The sequence below is a fragment of the Lepidochelys kempii genome, chromosome 17 (assembly GCF_965140265.1).
Source record: "Lepidochelys kempii isolate rLepKem1 chromosome 17, rLepKem1.hap2, whole genome shotgun sequence".
In the NCBI taxonomy this organism is placed as follows: Eukaryota; Metazoa; Chordata; order Testudines; family Cheloniidae; genus Lepidochelys; species Lepidochelys kempii.
Window position 1 is genome coordinate 15199384 of NC_133272.1, and position 26980 is coordinate 15226363.

Below are 26980 nucleotides of genomic sequence, written 5' to 3' on the forward strand. Positions count from 1 at the left end.
GATGGAAAAACCTCTTGGTAAGTCTCTCTACTCTGCTGCTTCAACAGCAAAGCTGCAGCACCATAGCTATGCTGCTGTAGTGTAGACCCAGTCTGTACTATTTTAGGTTCCACAAAAATGCACACCTCACTTCTGCTATGATTAGTTGCCCACCATCACATGCACCAAAGACCCAGAGCTGACCTGGGTGAGAACTGAGTAAGATCCCCTTTATAACTACTGGATGTAATTATGCACATTTCCCCCTTTTTCTTATAAAATAAAAAGGAAACGTTGCAAAGCTCTGCAGAACAGTTAAAAACCAGCTACCCTAATTTGATTGCCTTCTAGACCACCTCCATGATGCACCACTGGACTTTCATGATTGGGGTGATGTCCCCAGCTTCAGGTGTGCTGGGTGCCATTAGAGCAGGAGCTGGTGGGGGCAATGGATGTTGTGAGGTAAAAGTTGTGTTTTCTGTTTGGCTGTGGATTGAGGATCTCTCTCTGTGCCTGGTTAGTTAGCACCTATTACTGCAGAGGATGAAATTGTGTTAATTCCATTTACAGGTCACCTCTGGACAGACCATATTGCTTAGGAGTCCTCAACTTCTCCTTGGGTTTGAGTCTACATATGAGAATATTGCTGTGCTTTTTTAGCAGCATGGTCAAGTGGATAGGGCACTGGCTAGGTACTCAGGAGTAAGGCTAGGTGGCAAATGGTTTGCCAGGCCATGAAGATTTGAGGCTGACTTCTTGTCCCAATTCAGGAAAATATTTCCGAAGCCATGATAATTTTTGCAAACCGATACATTAAAACACACTTGGTTCAGGTCACCGAAATGAAACATTTCAATTAATTTTGAAACATTTCATTCCTACATTGACCTTTTTTCCTTTTAAATCTGTTTTTAGGGTAAATTAAGTCATATTTCTAGATTAAAAGTTGTTTCTAAAAGAAAAAAAACCAAAACTTTGTATCATAAACGTCACAACGGGATATTTCTGCAATTTTGATTTAAAAAAAAACCCCCAACATTTTTCAAGTCAGGACATTCATCAAAACTGACCATCCCCATGAACAGTTTCAGTTTCGACAAACTGGCATTTTTTGGCAAAACATTTTTGACCAGTTCTATTCAGGAGCCCTATGTTCTAGTCCAGCTGTGCAATTAACCTGTGTGTGACCTTGGACAAGACACTTTGCCCCTGTGTTCCCTTCCACTCATCTGTCTTTTCTAATTAGTCTGGAAGCTATTAAGGGCTGGACTCTCTCACTATAGGTTTGTGCAGGGATGAGGGTGTCTAGACAGTACTGTTATACACAGTAACTACACTTTTTATGTTAACGTTGTTTGTCAGTTCCCCCTCCCCCCTAGCCCCCAGGGAGAATTAGTTAGGGGAATCTGGTCCTAATTAATCTTCACCACAACAACGGAACTAGGTAAGTATTATACTCTTCTACTCATAGGTGGGGAAGTTAAGGCATGGCAAGATTGTGACTTGAGGAAAATAAAAATCACACAGCAAACCAGTGTCAGAGTCTCAATTATTTAGCTTTGGTTACTACATCAACACCAACAGTGGAGTAAAACTCAGAGGCTCTCAACTTTGATCTCACCTCTTCAGACCACACTGGATCCAAGACAGGCATCTAGTAGGAGCGGAAAGACTAATAATTTAGGAGCATTTGTGCACCACCATTGAACAAGAAGGCCCAAAAGACAACAGATGCTTTTAGATTATACCCTGCAGTTCCCCCATGCCCTTCAAAGTAGCAGGGAAAGTATTATTTTAGCTGTCGTGGAGCATTTTAAATCACTGACCATTATAGGTGATGGGCCCAATCAGTGTTATTGTAGCATGTAAAAGCCATGCTACAGGGCTCTTGTAATGCTGGAGACGTGTATATAAGGCAGGGGGATTTTTATTACTCACTGTGTCAACTTAACTAAACTCCAATAATTCCTCCTACTAAGTAAGTTGACACCTCCCCTTCCCTCCAAGGCTTGTTATTTATTTGCATTGTGGTAGCACCTCGGAGACCTGGTCATGGACCATGATCCATTGCACCAACTGCTATACAAACAGAACAAGAAGAGTGTAAGCAAACACTAGCCATAAGACACAAATGAGACTCCCAGGATGATTTTTGCAGGCACTTGCTGATCTAAATAAGCGGCCAAGCAATTCAGCCCCCTTGAATTGCATGAAAAACATACTTACATTTCCCCCACAACTTTTATCAATAGGTAAGAGTCTAAAAACAGTCACTAAAGGATGTTAAAATGACAGCTCCTGCTGTTGGGTCACCAATACTGTAAGAGCATTATTTGTCCAAAGTCAACCTAGAGAAATATTTTTAACAGGGAACTGTTTAGCAATAACTGTACAAGAGGTCGGGTGTTGCTGGCACCTAAATTTCATACCTGTGCAGCTGATCCTATTCTAGTTCCTCTTATATTAAAGGGTTAATCTTTATATCCAGGTGGTGGAGGTTTGAGAGCCAGGGGTAAGTCTGAAATCAATGGAGTTACACCAAGGTAAGACTGGGGAAACAGTAGAGAATCAAGCCCTCTGCACCTGTATTGAAATGTACCATGTCAGCTCATTGCTTGGAGCAGTACCTGCTTCATTTCCTGTCTTGAAGTTTCATTCATCTTTGGGAGAGACCCCAGTGGGAAAATAATGACAGCAACATGTATAGGGAACACAGCATTGCATATCCTAGCACCAAAGCATTGCCATTTTACTGTGGAAGGAAAGAAGACCCACTTTGTTTATTCAGTGACATAGCCCTTAGGTTTCCTCCTTATGGTTTCCTGAGTTAATTTCACTAACATTTAACGAAACTGTGTTCCTTGCTGAAATGCTTACAATTAATGGCTTCTCTTTTGCATCATTGGAGGAAGATGATGTATGACAAATAAATAGCACCAAAAAAAACAGTGCATCACTCAGAATTCAGCGTCCTCTGCTTCCACTTCCAGTCCCCACAAAAGAAATATCAGGTGCAGATAGTGCTGTTCCTAATGTCTGGTAGTGGGGAATTTTTATGAATCTGGTGACTGACTTATTTTCGCAAAGCTTTCCCACAATAGAATGATAACCTACTGTCTTCTTGGACACGGCCTGTTTAGTAGCACCAACCAGAATTGGGGTGACATTGATTTCCCGAGATGATCAAAGAGAACAGTTTACAGATGGTGTTTGGGTTGTCCCTTTGGTTCAGCAGCTGTTGCGGAGTGAGATTTTAACAACCTCCAGAGAATCACGATGATGGACAGTTCTTAAGGAGAAATTGACAATGCTGTTCTTCTTATGGCAAGTTTCTATTTATGGGTTTGCAATAATGGGATTTAATGACGTAAGTGGGAGTAAGGAGGGGAAACCAGGCATTTCAGTTTGCTGCTTCATCTGTTTTGGTCCTGGGTTGAGTCATCTCTGATGCTGAATTCAAACTCCTGCTCAGTGTTTACACTTGCAAAGCAACAAAACCCACTGACTTCAATGGACCCACACTGATTTACACTAGCTGAGGATCTGGCCCCAGTATTCAGCTTTGCTAACAATAGTTTGCATATGCATAGCACTTTTTGTCTGAGGATCTCATTCATCTGATTAAGCTTCACAACACTCCTGTGAGGTAGGTCACTATTAAAACCATATTACGGATGGGGAAAATGGAAGCCAACTAGAGTAGACTATCTAGAGATGACCACAAGAGACATGTCAGAGCCAATTATTTATTTTGATTACCCCAAATTTTCAGCTTGGAAGCCAGGCTTGTACCAGGCTTATTCATAAAGTTCTAAGTGATGTTTGCAAAATTTGAATCTTGGTTCAAATTTCACACATACCTAGAGTTCAGTATTCAGAGACACAGTTTTGGTTCAAGGCCCATCTCTGGTGAACTGATGTGCCCAAGATCACAGAGACCTTGGTTTTGGTCCTGTTGTAACATGTGTTAATTAATACAAGTTATTAATGCCCATATTGCACAAAAGTTTGTGCCAGGACACAAACGTACATTCTGGGCCACAGCTCAGCCTAGGTTGAGCATCCTGAGTGTGGTGTTAAGTGATCGCTCAACCCTGATCTACATGACAAGCTTATGATGGAATAACCACGTCATGTAAGGGTCTGAGCAACACTTACAGTGACCTAACCCTGAGTGAAGACAGAGCTTTGTTGACAGGAGGGCTTCTCTCATTGACATAGCTACCACCTCTCAGTGAGGTGCAGTACTTACACTGACAGGAGAAACTCTTCCATTGGTGTAGTTAGTGTCTTCTCTACCCTTACAGCCCTGTAAGGGTAGACAAGCCCTCAGTGTTAAGGTGCTTGCAAGAGCTCTGCTGTATTCTGGGTTTGGTTCCAACCAGCTGTGCTTAACAGCAAGAGCTCCACAGCGCCCCATCCAGACTGTCTAGGAAGCTCAGCCCTTAAAGCTACAGTCCCCAATACCACACTGAGTTCTCAAATCTTCCCTTTCCCATTTCCTACTATAGATCCCACATGCACAACGCAGAGCAGATCTAGTCTATGAGCTGTCAGTCTAATTTTCAATTGGCACAAGAATATATGACGTAGCACAGAGAACAAGCCCCCACTCCCATTAGACTTTTGGCAGACACCTTTGGTGCAACTGGCAACCGCTGGCTCTCACTACATTAGTATTCAATTATATTTCCCACATAAACAGCTGGGGGCTTCTCTTCAGTGACAAATGTGTTTGATTTGACTTAATCACCACCACAAGGCACAGCATTGCTAATGTTTCCTGCTGTACAGCTTTAACAAGTAGGGTGATTCACCTAGCATAGAAAGAGAGAGAGTTTGACAGCAGGAGAAAGAATGAGAGAAAAGGGTCAGAAAGAATGAAGGATGTTGAAAGCCATAGAGAAACAGTATTACAAATAGCTATTTTAGGGGTTCTTCCCTCTTCTGCTTTTTACCTGGTCCGTCTAGTAACTAGTACTTTTGTAGGGAGTAGAGGAGGCCCCTTGTTAAAATTTTGCCACCAAATTTAAACAAAGGGGCGGGATGATTTCCTTGTAGAGTCCATGTCCTCACTGGATAACGCTTCCGCCATCCCTTCAGCTGGGAATGACTTGAAGCTCATAAAAACACATGTAAGCCAGAATGTTTAGAAGGGCTCAGCACCCACAAATGGCATCAAATTTTCTAAAGAATGTTGCACACTGGGTAGAGATGGTTGGAAAAAAATCAGTGAAACATTTCAGGAGCATTTCACAATTTAACTGATTTTCAAGATGTTGATTATTAAAAAGTCAGTGTTCAGAAATTTCAGCAAAACATTTGATGGTCAAACAATTTTGACTGGCTCTACCTGACCAAACAGACCCCAATATTTCAAGTGTGTCATCAACAACTGAAAATTTTGACCAGCTCTTTTGAAAATCTGGCCATCAGGGTCACAATACGACTTAATTATAGATTTAGCTCCCTATCTTCAGGCCCCCAAATTAGAAAGGTTTTGCCCCAGTACTGCGAGGCTCACCTCATAGGAGCTGAATTACGTAACAAAATCCTCCTTTTTTAGCTGGTGTAACTCTACCTGGGTGATCTAGAGTTGAGCCATTACCCCTAGGAAAACCCTACCAGCACCCTAGCAAAACAAAATATTGCACTGCACATGAGTAAGAATGAATCATATGTGACAGATGTTCGTCATGTGGCTTACTACACTACTGGATGGTGCTTAGATATGAAGGCGGTATAAGAACCTTCGTAGAATGAAGCAATGGCACCAAACATAGTTGGTGTTTGGACTAGGAAGAGCAAGAGAAAACAGCTGAGTTATGCATGCTTGTCGGATAAGACTGGAACTATTTAAATAAAACACCTTTTGTTTCTTTACCCTGAAACTGAATCCCTTGCCTCAGTTGAGTGGAGTCTATTGAAATAATAAATACCATACAATGTTTGGCACTTACTTAGATATATAACAGCTTTCCCTCCAAAGTACTTTACAGACATTAATTAATCCCCACAATCTCCTTATGAATCGGAGTTAGGTAAGGGTTCAGCATCAGTAGTTAGGTAAAACTCCAGCAGCTAAGGAGGGAAATCTGTTCTAAACCTGCAATTCCCAGAGCAAAGCAAGGATTTCTCTGTTGTGGGCCAGGGATTTCTGTTTTTATCCTGGATTTTGAGCAGGAAGACCCAGAACTGTATCTGTAACCTGAAGCTAGACATGGAAATTCCTTAGTGAGGCAGGGATGCCATCAGTTAGGCAGGAAATGCTGCATTTAATTGCGCTGCATTTTAAAGAACAAAAATCTTTGCTGATTTTCTATTAGATTCCCCCCTCCTTTTAGAAGCAAATTCACACCAGAATGAGAAATTATATGTGGAGCATAAACTCAACACAAATTAAAGCATCTGAGTTATAAACCTCTGAAAAATGGAGTTTATGATGGAAACGGCAACTGATCATTAACTCTAGTGGTACTATCGGGTGCTGCTATAATTCTCAGAGCAATTGCTTTATAACTCAGTAGATTGCTGTAGGATGAAGAATTATTTTAAAGCAACATAAGATGCAATGCTATTTATTTTGGCAAGACTTAACATTATTAATGTTATGATTACATCTGTACCAGCTATTGAAATAAATGTCCTGCAGAATAATTATAGGGGTTTCCATGAGACCTGTAAACTGAACCAATGAAATAACTAGCTCTCATTTCTGATTGGGAATGCCTGACCTAGCTGTTTTAGGTATTATAATCCACCCCACACTGCTCTGCCAGACAGATCCCAAGGTAATATCAACCCGAGCAGTTATATCATTTCAGAGGACAGTCATAGTTCATGTTACCAGCACAAATTATAATTGACATGTCATTTAAAGCCAAAGAAACCGTGTTGGAAAATCCTCGTGCTGTGGCAGAGGGGTGGCAGGCAGCAACGGGGAGTCTTCTTCATTTCAACAGATAGCGATGAAAACAGAGTGGGGGCAGGGTAGTGCTGAGTATTTCAGGGGTCAAAGAAGCAAACAGTGTCTCTTTACGACACCTATGTGATGCCTCGTAGGTTGTTTTAATGACAAAACACTGTCTGAAGTTAATGGTAACCGGAGGGAATGACAAGGAAGCTTGGAACTCACTGTCACAGGACATAGGCACTTTCCAGCTGAACTAAAAAGATACCAGGAGTGAATTTGGCCTTGTACCACACCAGGGAAGTCAGAGTTACATCCAGGGATGAAATTGGCCCATGTCCTCTTAAATGGCGGGTACTGCAGTACCAGCAGGGTTCAGACCTGTTTAATCACAGACGCTAAGGGAGCAATTGCCATGCTGCTGAACCCGTGAAAATGCTGAACAATCTCACTCTGAAAATGTTCCCCTCCTCATTTGGTGCTGCTTTGTGTATCAGGCTGGTGTGCACGAGCCTTGTGCAGTGGCATGCTAGGAGGAAGAGGACTGGAAGTGAGGGGATTGTTTATTTTACATACATCCCACATTCAGCCTTATTATCCTACAGAGCTGTCTTTAAATTGTTTTATGCTAGTTCTTTTCCGTTCCTTTTATATGGAAAAAGGCCTTTTCACTTTCTAAATAGGGAGCTTGGGTAGGGAAAGTTGGGTACTGTGATGAACCCCAGAATATGGTTTCGACTGGAAAGTGTGATTTAAAGTCAAATGAAAAGAAAACATGGTCAGGGCAGGGTGGGGGACTAGCATGAGCACAGGCAGCGTGGAGTTCACTGTAGGAATCGGAGACGGAAAGATGAGAAAGAAGATTGCACAGGCAAGGTCTCTCTTGCCTAGGAGAAAAGGTGTGTTCTTGCCTTGTTCGCTCAGAAGGTAAAATCCTAGGGACAAGACCAAGGCAATCAAATGTTTTTGTTAAGGTGATGTTTAAAAAAAACTGAACAGTGCAGAGTTTAAGCGTAGAAGTTTCTGGTTATCAGGGAATAACGTACAAATTATCAAGGGGTGCAAAATTCGGTTTAAGATCAGATGGTATAAGGAATACATAATCTGTATTATCCCCGATTGGGGGTAAAAGGTTAACGGGGCAAAATACAGACATTGAGATATGAGGGTATGTTGTTCATATAAGGGCTAGTTCAGGTGTGGAGTATAATGAGTGGATACGATGAGGAGGATGGATTGACCCTCATTTGGTGACATTTAACATTCCGTGAGTTTATGGTTCCAGTTCATATGGCCCAACGGAAAAAGTCTCTCAGTCCCTATGTCATAGTCGATGCACGATGTCACTCCGGCTCCCGCCTCCTGGTACTGTCGGTGGCCGGTGATGTGTTCGGTGTAGATGTCCCTGGACCATCAGATGGTGTCTGAGACCATGAGGTGCCGCTAACATAGTTCTTACCTTAAGTTAGCAAACATGTGATAATACTACAACTGCCCCCCTCTTTACTAGGGTTTTATTTATCTCATGTTCGTTAACTTGAGGTAAGGACAAACCTTTCTTACTAGCAAAGACAAGACTACAAAGCAAAGGGGTGAGGGGAGAGAATAGAGAATGCAGGCTGCTGGTCTGTCTCCCCCACCCAGGGAGAATTAACGCCACACCCAGAGTCTACAAAGGTCCTTTCCTCACACCAACAACCTGTAGCAAACTCCAGCATGGAACAGTTGACTATAACTCCAACAGCTACCTTTCCTCTGACTCAGGGGCTTCCGTGTCACATCCACCCTGCTGCGCTTCCTCAGTGCTCCTAAACCAACTGAAGAGCAATTCCTGGTATAAGAGCCAACCTAAAGCACCCTGTGGAGCTCTTTCAGCATTTATAGCAATTAGACCATACCCGCCACCCCCATCACCTGCCCCCTACCAGGCCCGAAGACCTGTTCTCAATAGGGCTGTGCATCAGAACAATGCTGGATGGCCCCAGGGTCCCTGACCTTTAAAGTTGCAGACCAGCCTGCTACAGAGGTAAAGTGGGGAAGGAGATGGAAGCAGGAGGAAAAGCTGTGGAGCGAAGAGAAGCAGCCAGGACTCATCCATCCAACATGCCTTGGAACAATATGACTATCGTAGATGTATGCAAGAATAATGTCGTTTGCTACTACCCACGAGATAGTGCATCTGCTCTCCCCACACCTTCCAGTTCCGAGATCTGGCCCTTACGTGGATTTAAGCCACATCAGCTCATTTTAGTAACACAATCAAGTTGTTTTATATTCAATTAATGTCTGCACTTCAGAGCCAGAACCGCTCTGAAAGAGCGAGCTGGATTCAGACTGGCCTCATATTTTTTCAACACAGACAGCTCAATGCCTACTGAAGTACCTTACTTTTCAGTCTCAATTTCAGATCCCAGCTTGAGCTTATGGTGCTGGCTGTGAGAGACAGCCACTTATGACTTGAAAATTGAGCAAAATTTGATCTGGATGAATAAATGGAGCCCATGGTACATCTATGGACCTCATGACAATAGTTTCTGAAAACCTCGCAATCTCTAATGCATTTATCCTCATAACATCCCTGTCAGTTAGGGAAGTGTTATTATTCCCATTACACATATGGGGAACTAGGGCACAGAGAGAGGCTAAGGGCCTGATCCTCCCATGTTTTTACATGCCTAAATACCTTGGGGGACCTGTGCCTCAGCATCCTGCCCATGGTGGCATTTTTGCCGAGTCCCTTTTCTTACAGGAAGTGCTTTAATTTTGACATTGGAAGTTTGGTTTCTTTTTCTATACAACATTTATGGAGTCAAGAGAAAGCTGAAAAGCTCAAAGGCCCTGATTCAGCTCTGCGCCTCAAATTGTTGTTTACACAAGTGCAAAAATGGGTGTAAAATGCTACCGCTCTGGTTTGGCAGCATTTCATACTGGTGGAAATGACTGCCATGCAAGGTGCAGGGCACTGGAAGAATCAGGCCTGTGTATGTTTCTGAGTGACCATTTTAAGAGCGCTGCAAATAACTGGCTTCCCATGTAGACTGAAATATATAAACCCACTTCTTCTCAGCAATGGTGGTGCACAGTGTCCCATTAGTCACTATTAAAACACACACACACACACACACACACACAGACAAGAGTACTAGCTCCAAGACCACAAAAAAAGGAAAAAAATCTCAAAGGAGCAAAGGGAAAATGATGAGTGCAGTGGCAGAAGTAGCAGCAATAGTATGCAATGTACTTGCCGCAGTTACAGGGAAATCAGTAGAAGAAGCGTTAAACCTGTAAAGGGTAATGCAGAAAATAGGGAATGCCTCAGTGCAGAAAAGGGGAGGGCGGGGACCTTTCTCATACGCTCAATTTAGTAAGGGAGGTGTGGAGAAAGGGAGAGGAAAATGCTATTTTGGGGACTCTCTATGCTCTTTCCCCCTGAAAACAAATAATTTAATCTAAATACGAAGGTGATGGGTGCCTGAGAAATACTGGAGACAGAAGGACAGGAGGTTGAATGAATAGGAGGCAGAGGTGCCCAGTAGATATAGCACTGGAAGGGACTCAGGAGCCCTGGATTCAGTTCCTGGCTCTATCAGGCTTGGGCACATCACCTGGCCTCTGGGTGACCTTCGGCAAATCACTTCGCCTCCCTGTGCCTCAGTTTCCCCATCTTTAAAGTGGGGCTAATGGTACTGACCTCTTTTGTACAGTACTTGGCCAGCTAAAGATGAGAAGCTTTATATAAGAGCTAGATGTTACTTTTATTGTGACTGATAAGTGCAGGATTCATAAGAACTATCTGGTAGTGACACACTGGATCAACCTTAGATTGTGAAGTCTTTGGGGCAGGGAACATCTTCTAGTTCTGTACTGGTACAGTACTTAGCATGTTGGGAGCTTGGGCCATGACTGCGGCTCCTAGGGCTACCTAGTGAAAATTAATAATACACAAAGCCCACTGAAGTCAGTGACCCACTGTTACATATATGCACCCTCCACCGCGGCACTGCAACCCTTATCCCAGCCCAGTGCTGAGAAGAGGCTCTGGCAGGGTGGGGGTTGGAAAGCGAGCTTGCCCTACACTTGCCCTGCAGCCAAAGATCCTGTCTTGTGGGGCTGGGCCTGCCTCCCTGCTCCCGGTGCAGCAAACAAGTACATGGGCTTGCAGTGCCCCTCAGGTTTGCCTGGCTGCCGCTCCATCATGGCGGAAGGGTAGCCAGGTCAAACCTGAGTGGCACTGCGAGCCCGTGTGCCAGGTTGCAACATCCAGAGCTCTACAAACCCTCCCCTGTTGCTGGGCTGGGAGAAGTGTACATTTCATAGAATCATATAATCACAGAACTGGAAGGGACCTTATCTAGTCCAGTCCCCTGCACTCATGGCAGGACTAAGTATCATCTAGACCATCCATCTAGACAGTCAGGTGTTTGTCTAACCTGCTCTTAAAAATCTCCAATGGCAGAGATTCCACAACCTCCCTAGGCAATTTATTCCAGTGCTTAACCACCATGACATTTAGGAAGCTTTTCCTAATATCCAGCCTAAACCTCCCTTGATGCAATTTCAGAGGTTAAGAAGAACAATTTTTCTCTCTTAGCCTAGGCCAGGGCCCAGTGACAGATTAAAGCAGCCCCAAATGTGATGACCCATCTAGAACTTTCCCACAACCCGTTGGAGGGTGGGGACCCAACGTTTGGAAAACACTGTCATATCCCATTAACCAGCCAACACCTCTGCATCAAGTCTGAAAGTCTCATTTGAAGTGTTTCCCACAGCAGTACAATGTCACATACTTTCTTTCATGTTGCTTTGTATCATCCAAGTATAACATCCTTATAAAAACAAGGACATTCACAATCCTGGCTGGCGCTCATGCAGTTTCACCACTAGAGGCTCTAATTGATAACAACCTTCAGAGCAATAAATCACAGGATTTTCTCCACCAAAAAAAAAAAAAAAATCTATTTACATGGAATGATTATTCAATTAAATTTTTCATTACACTTCCCAAAAAGAATTGCCTGCATCTTAAGGATGCTCTGTGTGATTTCATTAATAATTAATGACAGTGGTTTATGCTCCTCTGGTTTGCAAGCATGAGCATTTGTCTTTGGAAGTCATGCCCAGTTTTGCACTTATTGGCTAAAGGATCGAAGGCTATGTCTACACTTAAAATGCTACAGCGGCATGACTGCAGTGCTTCGGTGTGGACACCCGCTACAGCAACGGTAGCGATTCTGCCATTGCTTTAGTTAATCCACCTCCCTGAAAGGCGGTAGCTAGGCTGATGGAAGAATTCTTCTGTCAACCTAGCACTGTATACACTGTGGGTTAGACTGGCCCTACATCTCAGAGCCTAATCTGACATCAGTGATCGCTCTAGCTGGTTGTGACTGGAGAAGTGAAAAACCCCCTGCATATCTGTGGCTATTACAGAGTTATTAATGACGTTCATATTTTGGATAAATGCATTTCTTATTAGGCACACACAAAACATTGAAAGAACATTGTTAAAGTTACAAAGTCAAGCCCTCAAAAGTTAGGAATCTCCCACATATCTTCTGCAGTGAAGATAAATGCAAAGAATTAATTTAGCTTCTCCGTAATGGGCTTGTCTTTCCTGAGTGCTCCTTTAGCATCTCAATCATCCAGCGTCTCCACCGAATGTTTGGCAGGCTCCCTGCATCTCATGTACTTAAAAAATGGTTGCTGTTAGTTTTTGTGTCTTTTGCTAGTTGCTCTTCATATTCTTTTTTGGCCTGACTATTTATACTTTTACACTTGGCTTGCCAGAGTCTATGCTCCTATCTATTTTCCTCAATAGGATTTGACTTTAATTTTTAAAGGATGTCTTTTTGTCTCTAACTGCCTCTTTTACTCCACTGTTTAGCCATGGTAAAATTTTTTTGGTCCTCTTACTGTTTTTTTATTTGGGGGATATAGTTTGATCCTGTATTATGGCATTTTTAAGAATCTATACAGCTCGCAGGTATTTCACTCTGTTCCTTTTAATTTCCTTTTAACTAGCTTCCTCATTTTTGTGTAGTTCCCCTTTTTGAAGTTAATTGCTACTGTGATGGGTTCATTTGGTATCCCCCCCACCTGGAAGTTAAATATTACTACATTATGATCACTGTTACTGAGCAGTTCACCCATATTCACCTCTTGGACCAGATCCTGTGTGCCACATGGGGCTAAATCAAGAATAGCCTCTCCCCTTGTGGATTCCAGGACTAGCTGCTCCAGGGAGCAGATGTTTATGGTGTCTAGTAATTTTATTTCTGCATCCCATCCTGAGATGACATGGTATCACTCAATATGGGGATACTTGAAATCCCCCATTATTATTGTGTTTTCTGCTTTTGTAGCCTCTCTAATCTCCCTGAGCATGTCACAATCACTATCACCATCCTGGTCAGGTGCTTATTAGCATATTTCTGCTTCTAAATTCTTATTATTCAAGCATGGCATTTCTATCCATAGAGATTCTATAGTACAGCTTGATTCATTTAAGATTTTCACAATATTTGACTCTTTGCTTTTCTTTCACGTATAGTGCTACTTCCCCACCAGCATGACCTACTGTGTCATTCATATATGTTTTGTACCCTAAAGCAATACAATAACAATAATAATTATTAAATATAGTCATGGTTCCAATCTGGCCCTCTGGAAGCATCTGAAGACCCCATATAGAATGGCCCTATTGAACTGGGTGCTCTAATGAAGAGACAGTCCTTCACCCGGCAGCTTTGAGAAGCATCACATGGCTCTTCCTACCCCGTACCTTACATGTCATATCATAATGAACTGAATGGCAAGAGAGCACAAAACAGTTTCATACTATTAATGGGACCTTAAAGTCTGTTGTAACTCATGTGGCTGCCAGGTTAGCACAATCAATGAAAGGAGAGGGGGCAGACCAAATAATGATGGCAAATCAACCTCTCTCTTTCACAAACATCATACTTGTAGGAGAGCTCTGGGTTCCTGTAAATATTTAAGTCAAATTTCAGCTGTTGATGTCTTACATCTGTCTTTATCAGTCTGCAATCACTTCTCTGTTTGCATCCCACTCTACCTCCTGCTAATTTAAGCAGGCTGCTTTTGGTGCAAATGTGTTTTCTCACCTCAGGTTGGACAGCAATAATTTGAATTCTTCTGACTTTCAATTCTCTTTGAATAAACCTCAGCTTCAACAGAGTGACTTAGTCTATAGAGGAAAAGTAGCTGGGCCTGCCTTAAGACTTCAAGATAGCTCAACCAAGTTAATTAAAATGAATATTATACCTATCTCCAGTAGCATGGGTGATAACGCGCCTGTGTGTGCCTTCTCTGCTGAATGCTTTTCCATGCCAATTCGTCTAGCGGAAGTTAAACATTTCCTAAATTCTTTTCTGTGAGTTCTTAGTGCTGTGAAAGCTATGAGCGTGACACACTTGAAGGCAAAACTCTCAGTTCAGCCACAGAACAGGACAACAACCAGAGGTATCCGAAATTCTCCAAACTGTGATTTTTTGGGGACATTTTTTGAATTTCAGTAAAAAAAACTGGATGAGGGTTTTTGCAAACAGTCTTGTTACAAATCACCCCATTTTTCAAGCAGCTGCCGAGACGATTAGAAAGATCTGAACTTTGACCAAAAAACCCCCAAAACAGACTAAAAAGAGAAATGATTTATGAAAATTGTCTCAAACCATTTTCTCATTTTTCAACCAGCCCTGATAGCAACATTACACGTCTCACTCCAGACCCGTTTCCCTGCTCATGTGGTCTACCCTGTTCTGGGAAGACCACCTTCTAGATGAGAAGATACATTAGTTTCCCTGCCCAGACAAGACCTGAGAGCTTTGAAAAGTTCAGTGAGAGCTTTTCAAGGTACAGGATGAAGGCTCTGAAGCCCACTGAAGTCAATGAGAACCTCTTCAGTGATATCAATGAGTTCTGGATCAGGTCCCAAACCCTCAGCTGTTGACCTCACCTCCAGTACCATCAACAAGGTTGCCAGCTCAGGCTCATAGAGGTGGTGGCTTTTGCGATGTGAAACTCTTATTCCCTGGACATTAGACTGAGATCAATTCATTTTACAAACATGTTATCACTGCAGTTCACAGATACTGTTCCAGCTATTCTCCGCAGAACTGACATGAGTCAATAGCTATTTTTTACCCCTACTTGATCCACTGAATCTATACAAACCATTTATTTTAAAAACAAATATATACTTTCCACTCTTTCAGGTTCTTATCTGGCCTCCATTAATGTGGTAGCTGAGCACTCATAGCCTTCTGTGTATTTATCCTCCCAAAACCCCTGAGAGGCAAACAGTGCTAGTATACCCACTTTACTTATGGTGAACTGAGGCACAGAGGAACTAAGTGACTTGCACAAGGTCACAGAGGAAGTCTGTGGCAGAGCAGGGGCAAGAACCCAAATCTTCCAAATCCCATCCTTCCTCTCAGTGGGCTTATTAAAAAAGCACAAGAAACTCCCCTGGGTTGACTTAAAACATAAATGTGTCCTTCCCAGGCTTCTGAGGTTAGCCAGAGGAGGAGAGAGTGAGACAGCCTGTTAGTGTCACAGGATTGCTAAGGTTTCTTTGGATTTAAATAGCTCAGGTATTATGTTACATGCCGGGGTTCAAATTCTGTCCTAAGTCACAACCAGGCAGCACCTTTGTTTCATTAGTTTGAGGGCAGAATTGGTCCCTGCTGGTTATCAGCTCAAATTAATGTTGATATTTACCTCTGCATTCTCAAGTGCTTGGGAGTGCGTGTGGTTCAGACACTGGACTGGAATTCAGGAAATCTGGGTTCAACTTCCCAGCTTTGTTGTGACACCTCAGGCAAGGCACTAAATCTCTCTGTGCCTCAGTTCCCCTTTCTCCACCGTTGTTTTGTCTCATCTATCTCGTGTGTAAGCTTTTTGGGGGAGGGGCTGTCTTTTACCATATGTATGTGCAACAACTAGTACAATGGGGAGCTAATCTTGGTGGGTGCCCTGGCCATTCCTGTAATACAAATAGTAAGTGTTTACCCCCTCCGCTGAGCAGTAGCAGATGTTTGGGGCCTTACAAGTTAGTTTGCCAGTGCAAGAGAAATCAATGACAAAATCTATCCGCGTATGTTCTAAGTGTGACTTGTATTATTTACATATATACACCAATCTGGGAACAAATATGGTCACAAACACCATGCACAGCCATCCCTTCCTTCAGGAATGTCAGACCAACACCAATGCCTGGTTCACAAGGAGCAACACTGCCTCAGCAATTGACTCCAACCAGAAATCAAGGCAGAGAACAAAGTCACCAGAAATCTACACAGCTCCCTGAACACAGAACCGTGCGTAACCATCACTAACGACATAGAGTGTCTTCCTAAGGCTGAACATTTGCTCGCACACTAAGAAACAGAGCTTGGAAGACTATTTCTAACAGTGCCACTTGCCACAATAATAAGTGATAATAAATATGTTAAAGGGGGAGCTTCATGGACTTCTGTGCCACCAGCCACTTCCTGTTGCATTTGTCCCCCCTCTGGCTCACTTCATCTGATGGGACAACACATCTCTTCTTCTAAAACTTAAAAACAACAAACCGATGATGGAGTTTGGTTGCTAATGTGCAGTGGGCTCTCATGCACATGCAGAACATTCTAATGGTAAATTGCCCCATGACAACTGGTTCCAGCTCCCTGTAAAAGGATAACAAATAGATGAACACATCTCTAGTTTGTTGCATTTGCAAGAGTCATAAAGTAGTAACAAACATGATGTCATGGTTGTTAGAAGGTAAAAAGAAACGGAAAGCTTGGGGATTATGGATATGGCTTGGATTTTATTTTTGAAGGCTTTAATATTTGGAACTGTATTGATTTGATTTATTTTAGTATTCCAGTGTACCAGTGGTAGCTAGGCAACGCAATTCCTTTCTGTATTCTGGGTGGCTCCTGGAAGTTTGGCTATGAATGATATTACTTTGTGTATATGAAACTAAATGGACCATAGGCACCATTTGTAAGTGGAGGGATTTTTTTTTTTTTGGCTGGATAGTTGTAGGACTGTGCTGTCTATCACATCGCTGTAATTGCAGCTCAGGCTGCAGAACAATAGAACGATTCATACGCACATTCCTCTAGGAGGTGTCAACAGAGAACAATTTGCCATAAAGTTGTGCAGAGGCATAAAACACAGCACTACTGTGGGTCCTGTTATTCCCCCATCATGTAGGCCTGAAGCTTGCGGGTCAGGATTCTTGAACTGTTTTCTGCAACATTCAAAGTGGGAAGGAAGAAAGTGGCGCAGTCAGAGGGGAAGGGATTGATTCATGCTTTGCACCCTCGACCAAACCTTAACGGCCTTGTGAAGTTTTTACCTAGTCCTACTTCATACAGAACTCCCGGTGGGAGTAAAGGCCTCAAGATTTGCCCCTTTGTGCTGGCAGTCCTTCCTCTCTGGTATAGTAACCTGCCAGCAGGCATTGAACTACTCAACTCACACTGTTTCTTTAAGAAGATTGAGTTTGTGTGGTCAGTGTCAGCAGGCAAATAGGCACTGTCAGCTCACACTATCTGGTTCAGTGGTTTGGCATTAATTATGTTTGTTCTGGAGCCCGCCTGCTGGTCTGAGCCATTTAGGATCTTTGCTGTACCACGAGCTCTCGTTCCAATTAGAGGTGGGAGGCAGAGGAGGCCTTTAAAATGAAAGCTGATTGTACCAGCTCTGTAGCTGCCAGACTTGACCATAATACATCCAGTGCCATTGCAAATGCATCTTTACTGCCATGCAAGGTAGGTGGCATCAATAATTTCACACAGCCTCAGTGAAGTGGGGAAGAAGAAACAGAAAACTGGGTGAGAGCTTATCCAGCCCTGGAAAGGTGCTTGATAAATGTTGTCAAATACAGGCACATCTGGTGTGGCCCAGAATTATACTCCAGCATGGCCAAAAGCCAGGGTCAAGAGGGAATTTATCTTTGCTTGAAAAGAAGGAAAGAAATATTTTGAGGGAGTAAGGGGTGGGGGATCACGTGTAGGCACATTGCCCAACAATCTACATTGGCTGTAGGTGGAAATAGAAAACATGTGCTGTACAAGAGTGTGATCTGTTACCTGGGGAGAGCATGGTCCTGCTTTGGAGAATGGGTATTCTCAAATGGAGCGAAAGAAGAGAGTGGCGGATTGATAGGCATGCAGAAAGCTGAAGGAGTTCTGACTAACGACTCTCAGCGGCTCCCTGGAATGTTGCAGATGGATTTGGCTTATTCCCTAGTTCTGTGCTCTGGGACAGCTTTGCTGGTGCAGGAAGGGATAATTTGCAGCTGCTGGAGCCAGCGAGGTCTCTTGTCCTGCATAGTGTTGCGGGAAGGGGTTTACTCCGAAGAGCAGGCAGAGAGCGTTACCATGGCCAGGCCACCATTGGGTTTTTGCCGGGGACTTTACAGCCATAAGCCTTGTCAGTGGTCGCTGCTAATGGCATATATTAAAACAAGGTATTTCCCTTAAACCTGGCCACGCTGTGTTTCCAAGTCAGTGTTGCCTCCTTGCTGGATTCTGCTGACCACCTATGGTCATCCATGATGGAAAGAAGCTGCAATCACCTTTTGTCTCAGGAGCCTTCTTCCAAGGTAAGTCACCAGGAACCAGAGTGAATCTGGCCTTTAGCCAGGGTGTGATCAGAAGGATATTAGTTGGGCACAGTGTTGAAGGACCTAAGGGCAGAATGAATCCTTTTGCTACAAACATGTGCCACTGTGGAACCCCACAGGAACCCCAGTCTGGTGGTCTGGGTCATCCCTTTTCCTTGTAAAACCCATAGCTATGATCTCGAGGGGAAGAAATCTGTGTTGGGACTCCCCTTGTGAAGAGCTCCCCTCTTGTATCTGCATGGGGAACAAATATTTACTAATGGGCTCTTCAGTCTAGCAGAGAAAGGTATAATGTGTGACACCCTGGCACCCCAATATTCACCACTGTCATGTAATTAGGATATGTTTTGTACAAAGTATGCCTTGTGAGGTATCATTCTAAAGGTCTTGATCTGCTAGACATTAATATCTCACTGGATTGTATGTGCTATCGTCATATGTGAAGTTATGAAGTTTGCCATATGTATTACTGAAACATGTTGTATTTGGCTATGTATGTATTACTGAAAACACCCACAAGCAGCCTTTCAGGTACAACAGTAAGAAGGCTAAACAATGTTAATGGCTTATTGAGGAAATGCACACAAGCCCAAGGGTTACCCCAGGAACTGTGTACAATAGACACCTCTCAGAGGTAGCACTACACAATGGGAACTGTTTGACCCAGGTCACAGCAAAAGAGCTTTCCAGCAAGTGGGAAGAAGATATAAAAGGGGGACAAGGACATCATGATGGGTCCTCACTCTCCCCATGACAACACACGTGCGGAATAGAGACTGAACAGGGGGGAAGTGATGGTCCCAGACGAAGCGATTTCTAGCCGGTGTATGAAAACCTGGAAACCCCAAGCTGCAGATCCAAAGCAGCTTGTGCCTTGAGAATCTGCCAGCTTGTTTATCACTCAAGGTGAGAATTTGCTAATTCATAGCCTACTATCTAGTGTGTTAAGTTCAGTTTGCGGTTTTTGTTTATTTACCAGGTAATCTGCTTTGATCTGTTTGCTATCACTTGTAATCACTTAAAAGCTATCCTTTTGTAGTTAATAAATTTGCTTTTGCTTTATCACAAACCAGTATGTGGGAGTTATAACAAAAAGCTGTTGTATATTTTCTCTCCACATCGACGGAAGGGGTGAATTTCATGAGCCTACGCTGTACAGATTTCTGTGCAGCGCACGATGGTATAATTTTGGGTTTACACTTCAGAGGAGGGTGTGCTCTTGAGCAGCTGGGAAGTTCCTTAGCTGTAGCCTCCCCATGAAGAGCTGATCACAGCAGACTGTAAATTCTGCAGCTGGGTGTGTCCCTACCTGTGTGTATGCTGGTGAAAGAGCAAGCTTGGAGAGCTTGGCAACTTATCACAGCACCACAGTGTGAGAGGGAGCCCAGGCTAGTGGGTCAGTGGTACCCCAGTTGCAGGTACCCTGGGGGGAACCCATCACAATATGATCCAGTGGTTGGAAACTGAAGCTAGACAAATTCAGATTGGAAATAATAAGGCATACATTTTTGACAGTGCGAAAATTAACCATTGGAACAATTTACCAAAGGTCATGGTAAATTCTTCATCACTGACAGTTTTTAAATCAAGATTGGCTATTTTTCTAGAAGATCTGCTCTGGGAATAATTTTGGAGAAGTTCTCTGGCCTGTGTTACACAGGAAGTCAGACTTGATGATGACAATGGTCCCTTCTGGCCTTTGAATCTATGAATCTCACTGGAGAGCTGAGTTTGCCCCCCATGGAAAAGGCTGTAGGGCCTACCCCAAAACCTGGCAGATTCCTAGGAAGCTGTGTGATGTCCTTATACATCCAGTTTGTCTTTGCTGCTCCGTTGGAGCCATACTGCCAAGATTCTCCTGGCCTCAGTTGCACCTTGTGCTGTCTGGGGCTCTTAAAGACAACACAGCTCTGGACGGCATTGTCTTTTTTAAAGGGACTGCCAAAGGACCAGGATGGGATCTGATGTGCATCTATCCCTGGACCAGCCCCTCCGCATGTGCATACTATAGAAAGGCTTCCTGGGGGACTGGGTGTGAGTGTTTATAGGAGATTGCAAAACCCTTGCTCCCTGGGTTCTATGTTGAACTCAAAGGCATCATGTAGCTGAATCAGCCTCAAAGGCTATGCCTACACAGCTGCTGGGAGTGAGTCTTGCACTATCAGGGCTTGGGCTAGTGTGCTAAAAATAGCAGAATAGACGTTGCTTTGACATTTGGGCTTGGGCTGGAGCTCAGGCTCTAGAGCCCACTCTACTTCCTAGGCTTCTGAACCCAAGCTCCGGTCCAAGCTGGAAAGTCCACATTGCTATTGTTAGCATGTGAGCTCGAGACCTGCTATCATGAGTCTGTTGACCCGGGCTGCAAGACTTGCAGCTGTGTAGACATATCTATAATGGCCTATCACATGATGTAAAAGGAATGGCTTTTAACAAACCAATTCTTCTAATGCACCCATGAGTCCTTGTCTAAAAGCATACATCTAAAGGACCAAACGGTGCTAACAGGATTGTTACTGGAATGTCTCTCAGATTTCTGCATATACAAATTGGCCATTATTTTAACACAGCTGAAATGGGGGCTGTGTGGGACTTAATTTTTTTTTTTTTTAAGGAAAACTGCAACAGGGCAAATCTCATGCTGGATTTTCTGAAGTGCTTAACTTTAAGCACTTGCTTAAGGACTGTCCTGAATAGGGATGCTTTCCTGAATCAGGACCTACAGAGTGGGTCTGGAGTGGCTTGATAACTTGAGCTATTGAAGTTACTTATTATCCAGAGAATGGTTACAGCATTGGCTGGCAGTTGGGCAACCTAAACCACCCCACCTCGGTACTATAACTCTCTGGCTTGAGACAAAGTGGTTCAGTCTTTGCACCCTTTAAATCCTTGGCCTCTCTGATGAGACTGCTAATAAGCGGGCCTATTAGTACTGGCTGCAATGGCAGTTTCTGGTGATGTATTCACCCATCCATTGGCTGAAACCACAATTAAGTTCACATACGCTATTGAGCAGCCATTAAATGATAATGCTTTTCAGCTGTTGCTAGTGTGATCTGGATTTGAACTGGCAACCTAGAGGTGAAAGACTCTGAATCCCAATGCTATTAAAAAACCAAAAGAAAGAAGTCAAGCCTCTCAAAATACAACACTGGATTGAAAAAAATTTGAAAACCTGTCAAGCATTTCTAAGTGGAATGAGACCTTTGCATGTCATTTGGTTGCTTTTATCTGTGAATTCTGTTTTATCAGTGTGGGTGGATGGGCAGGAATAAAAAAGAACCATGCAACTCGGTAGAAACATTTACGATGGTGTGGGAAAAATGTTAAATTAAACTTACAAAAATGTTTCTCATTCTGAAAATCTTGGCTGGGGATAAATGGATTGTGCTAAGTTATAAATCAATCGTCAGGTTTCTTTTAATGCTCAGCTCTCATGATTTATGATGCCATCACAACCTCTCGATTGATTCACAAGTTGATAATCCATCTTCCCCTATAGGGAGTTGCCCATTATAACGCCTTTTCCTGATTGGTCAGCATGTTTTGCCTCACAGAAGGGCCTTATAAGGAGGAAGGTAGCGAGAGGCAATCCATTCACTAACAGAAAATAACTCAAAGAGACAGAGGGTTTTAATGGAGAGATGGAGTTTAACAAAAGGGAGCTAAGTGAAGATAGGGCCCAGTTCATTTGATTAGCCTAACTGAGGGGGATGCAGGAATGGGCCCATACTTAATACTTGTTTGACATAAATCTACACTGATCTTTGGTAATTCAGATATGCTGTTATGGTATAAGCCTCATCAAGAGTTTCATGCAGTAAAGGAGGGACTCTCTCACCAGGCACTATTCCTGGCTCTGGTGGCAAGTGGCTGGGAGGATGTCTTAAGTGATTGAGGCTGTATTCTCCTGATGAAGGAGCAATGTAGAGGTGCTGTGATCAGCAGTGCACTGCTCCCACCTGACCCTGCATCCTCAGCACAAAGCACAGGTGTGTGTCAGGAGATTCTGGGCCACGACACAATCCATAGACACCCCAGGTTGCTGAGGTAAATTAGAGCAACCCTCAGGGCTGGCTTTCAGACAGCTCACAGTACACAAGATGCAAAAGTGGCTTAAAGCCCTCTCTAACCCTGATCGCCCTGGGCTGTGTGTAGCACAGATTCTGGGCGACCTAGGACTAGTCACTTCCCCTCATTGTGCCTCAGTTTTGCCATCTGTAAAATGGGGATAAGGATATTGTTCTCCTTTGTCAAGCACTTTGAGCATTATAGATGAATAGCACAATATCAGACCTAGGTATTAATTATTATTCAGATCCTACAAAAGGGTTTATTCTCCAGAGCAACCTCTCTACCGTGTCTTATCAGCGCTAAATACATATGAAAACTATAAAAGAGAGAAGAGAGCTTCTGAGATTCTGTCACATTTGGATAAATATCTCAACATTCAGGCACTTACCTGAACTTATCCAAAGCACCATGGTCTAAACATTTGGCTTGAAACTTAACAAAAAAAAATTTTCTTGCCAGATTTCAGATTCTTAATGATCCTAGTGAGGCCAGCAGAATACCACCACAATCCTCTTTTTGTAAAATACAAGCTAGCTGTCAAATATTAATCTATACCCAACTGTTTTTCACCGGATAGAATCAGAATTGAATAACTAGGTTTCATAGACCCAATACTGCTAAAAGTTAATGTGATTCTCCTTCAAGTAACAAGAACTTGTGCATTGAGAGCTGGAAGATCAGAGCTCTATCCTCACAGTCAATGTGGAGTTTCAGTGATCATCTTGTACAGAATAGTAACAACTGAGAAGTTCCTATCTGGTTTTGAGTTTGCTACAGAGTTTTGGTAACATTTTCCCTACCCCAGCTGAAACCAGGATGCACAGACGTGTATGAAAATTAAAAATCAAACCAAAAACTGAACTTTTAAATATTGTTACTATTTGTTTCACAAATAAGGCAATTAATCCCAGTACTGACTCCAGGGCTACAAGTTAAGTACTTATCTAGCCAGGAAATTGTACTGAAGAATGAAATACAGAATGTCACTGTCTGTACTGCAGGGTAGAGCAGCTTGAATCAGAACCAGCACACAGGGGGTTAATTTTCCAGCTGGTCCATCTGCCATCTCACTCTGGAGCATGTGGGATTGCTATTAGTCCAAATCACAGCCTCTGATTAAAGGTTAGCTGCAGAACAGTTAACAAAGACCCTGAGGGGAAGTATGTCTATAAAACAGCCCCCCACCTCCTGCTGCTTTTACAGAAACCGAGTGAACATTTGTGTGGATTTTGGCACAGAGATTCTGTTTTAAACCTGACTTTCTTGCACAAAGTGACCCCGAGATAGCACCCCCATTGCAATATTGGGCTACTGAATGCAGCCCTGAGGATACTGCAGGGTTTGGCTCCTGAGGGGATCCAGCCCTGGTGGCTGGAAGTGAACCAAACCTCACAGGTTCAAAGGAAGATTCAAGTTAAATGAAATCTAACTTCCAGGAGGGAAATCCCTTTCCCCCAAACAGGCTTCTGCCCTCAACAAGCTCCCGACCCCCAACTTTCTGTGCAGAGGGAGGTTGGTCCTGTGGTCAGGGCGCTAGCTTAGGAGATGTGGGTTCAATTTCTCTGCTCTGCTCCAAACTGCATGAGGGAGTCGCTTTTACCAGTTACTGCGGTAATGGGACCCATACAAGCACTTAAGCTTGAAGAGACAATATGGCTGCTGGGGAGAGAGGCTACTTTCCCATTTTGTAGATAGCAAACATCCACTCCTCATCGGTCTGATACCTTGACATTCATATTTCCATGGACTTCAGTGGGCTTTGGGTCAGGCCCATGCTCAAGGAAATTATCTACCTCCAGGCTAAATCTGAGTGTGTGTGAATTGGCTGTGGATGTTTCTCAGTGCTCTGCTATTTAATTGCAGCTGGAACCTTTGCCAGCTTAGCCAGAGTTATATTTCTTCCTCTAAAGCATGGTTGCCTATCTTGTATAAACATTTTCTTGGGGAGTCCAGAAGCAAGCTGTCCTCTTCGATTGTGCCTTTTTAACTTTCAAGATGAATTGGGCTTTTTTGTGTCACTATAAAGCATCATTTATAGTGGAAAGGGCTTGTGGATGGCACGCTGTGTCAGTGCAGTATGTAAGTGATGTCAGCTTTGCTCGCAATCTCTCATCAATCATTTTCACGCACTTTTCTTTGTCTTCATCTGCCAGAGGAAAAGTCACCTTGATGCGGGAGTGGTTTTCTTCCTCCATTTCCTGAGCTGGGTGGCTTTACCTAAAGTGTCCTAGGAAGAAGTGAACAATAGCGGGATTTTCACCAGCACCTAAGTGACTTAGGAGAACGAATCCCATTGGCTTTTGAAAATTCCACCTAACAGCCTAAATGTCATTCTTGAAACCAACCTAAAAGTATTTGGGCTAGGGGATTTCTAAGTAGATACCTCAAAGTCCAAAGGAGCTTGGTCTTTGGGGTATACACCCTGCTCCCTTTAAGAGCAAAATGGGTCACAGGTGAGCAGAATTAGATTCTCAAGATCAGATGACCATTTTCATAAGAGCAGAGATTTACCTTTGGTCAGGATTTCCCCTCCCTCCTCATTTAAGAACCACTGGCTGCTCGTCTGGGGTCCTATTCCTTTTTTTTGGTCCCTTTCCCCTCATGGAGCTGGGCATAACACTATTTCTGTTTCTTCTTGTGATTACTGAGAGAGAGAATGGGCCTGATTCTCTACTGTCCTGAACCTTGTGCAGTCATGTAGACTATTTCAGTTCAATAGTGTTTTACACCCTCTTTTTGCACTGGTGTTAGTGACTGCACAAGCTGCAAAGACAGCAGAGAATCAGGCCCATTGCTTTTGGTTATGCATATGTTTTGTGTGTCTAATACAGAAGCCTCACGAGCAAAACAAAACAAACCACCCCAAAAAAACCAATAAGGGGCTTGATTATCCTCTCCCACAGATTTCACACTGGTGTGCTCATAACTCCGCCCTTGCCTTACTCAGTTCACCAGGGGACTGAGGGAGATTAAGGCCCACATACCCATGCTTGGCTAAGGAAGACCTATCTGGATCTGGTACAGAGTGTAGCCTCTGCTGTCTAGATACTCCTGTATATGATGAAAGGGGCAGATGCTAGACTACTGTTTCCTTCACCATTAAGGAGAACTGGGCTGCGATGAGCCAGGAAATAAGATGTATTCTCCCCCAGGTTGCAATAAGTGGGGAGCAGGGAAGGTATTGTACCCATGTTGTAATTACTCTCTGGGCTCCTCACAACTACATACTGCCCCTTAGAATAAACTCACTGAGGGCAGATCCTCAGTTGTTGTAAATCAACTTAATTGGAACTACTCACAGGTTTACAACAGTTGAGGATCTGGCCTCCTAATCCATTCCTATGGAGACAGTCCTGATTTACAGAGAGAGTCAAAAAGGGAGAATCAGACCTATGGAGTTTACAGAAGCAAAAATTGCCATTATTTTCTCCTTAATTATTCATAACAAGGCATTTCTTCGTGCATGGTGCAACTCAAGTTTCTTATTTCCTATTATAGACATTCCTATCCAGCAGGGATATGTGTTGCAAGGTGTGACATCTCTTATGATTTGGAGAGAGGGAAAAATAATAAAACAAACCCATATATCATGAAACAGGCAAATGAAAATAAATACAGTTAACAGTGTTTCCGTGCAACTTTTTATGATGATTATTTATAAGGGTATTACCAAATTTTGTAAAATTAAAGTAAATGCCAAGCACTGTGTAATAATTTTCCTTGGGGTTTGGCACATTTGTGCCTCTGACAGTTTCACATTTTTCTTTATATCTGCAGAGACAGGAACCTGACAGGGCTATATTTTGTTACCCACTTTGTTCAATTTTGTCATAAACTGGAGCGAGCAAAACAGTGAAAATAGAGACATCAAATTAATCAAATAAATTACATTTCTAAAGTACCCTTCATGTAAACATGTACGAAATAATCATAATATGCCAGGCAAATCGCATGAAAAAAATAGCATTTTTCCACTCTGTCTCTCTCTCACACTATAAAGTGCAGAGAATTCAAACAGGTACAATTAGTGTCAAGTACTGATGCTTTCCTGCTGTCCTGTCTGTATGCTGTCACAGAGGGGCATTGCCCTGTGCCTTGCTCAATGAGGAGGGAAGCAGCACAGGGCCTATGCTCTAACTAAGTCATCTTTCAGCCCTCTGGACAGGAGAGGTTTTCATCCTGAGTAAGAGTACACCTAAAAGTAATTTCCAAAGCATTTTGCAACCGTTACTGAGTTACACCTTGCAACATCGCTGTGAGGAAAGCATTATTATCCCTGTTTTGTGGGTGAACAGACTAAGGCACATGGAGATCTAGTGATTTCCCCCCAAGGTCACACAAGGATATTGACAGAGGTGGGAAAAACCCCCACGGCCTTA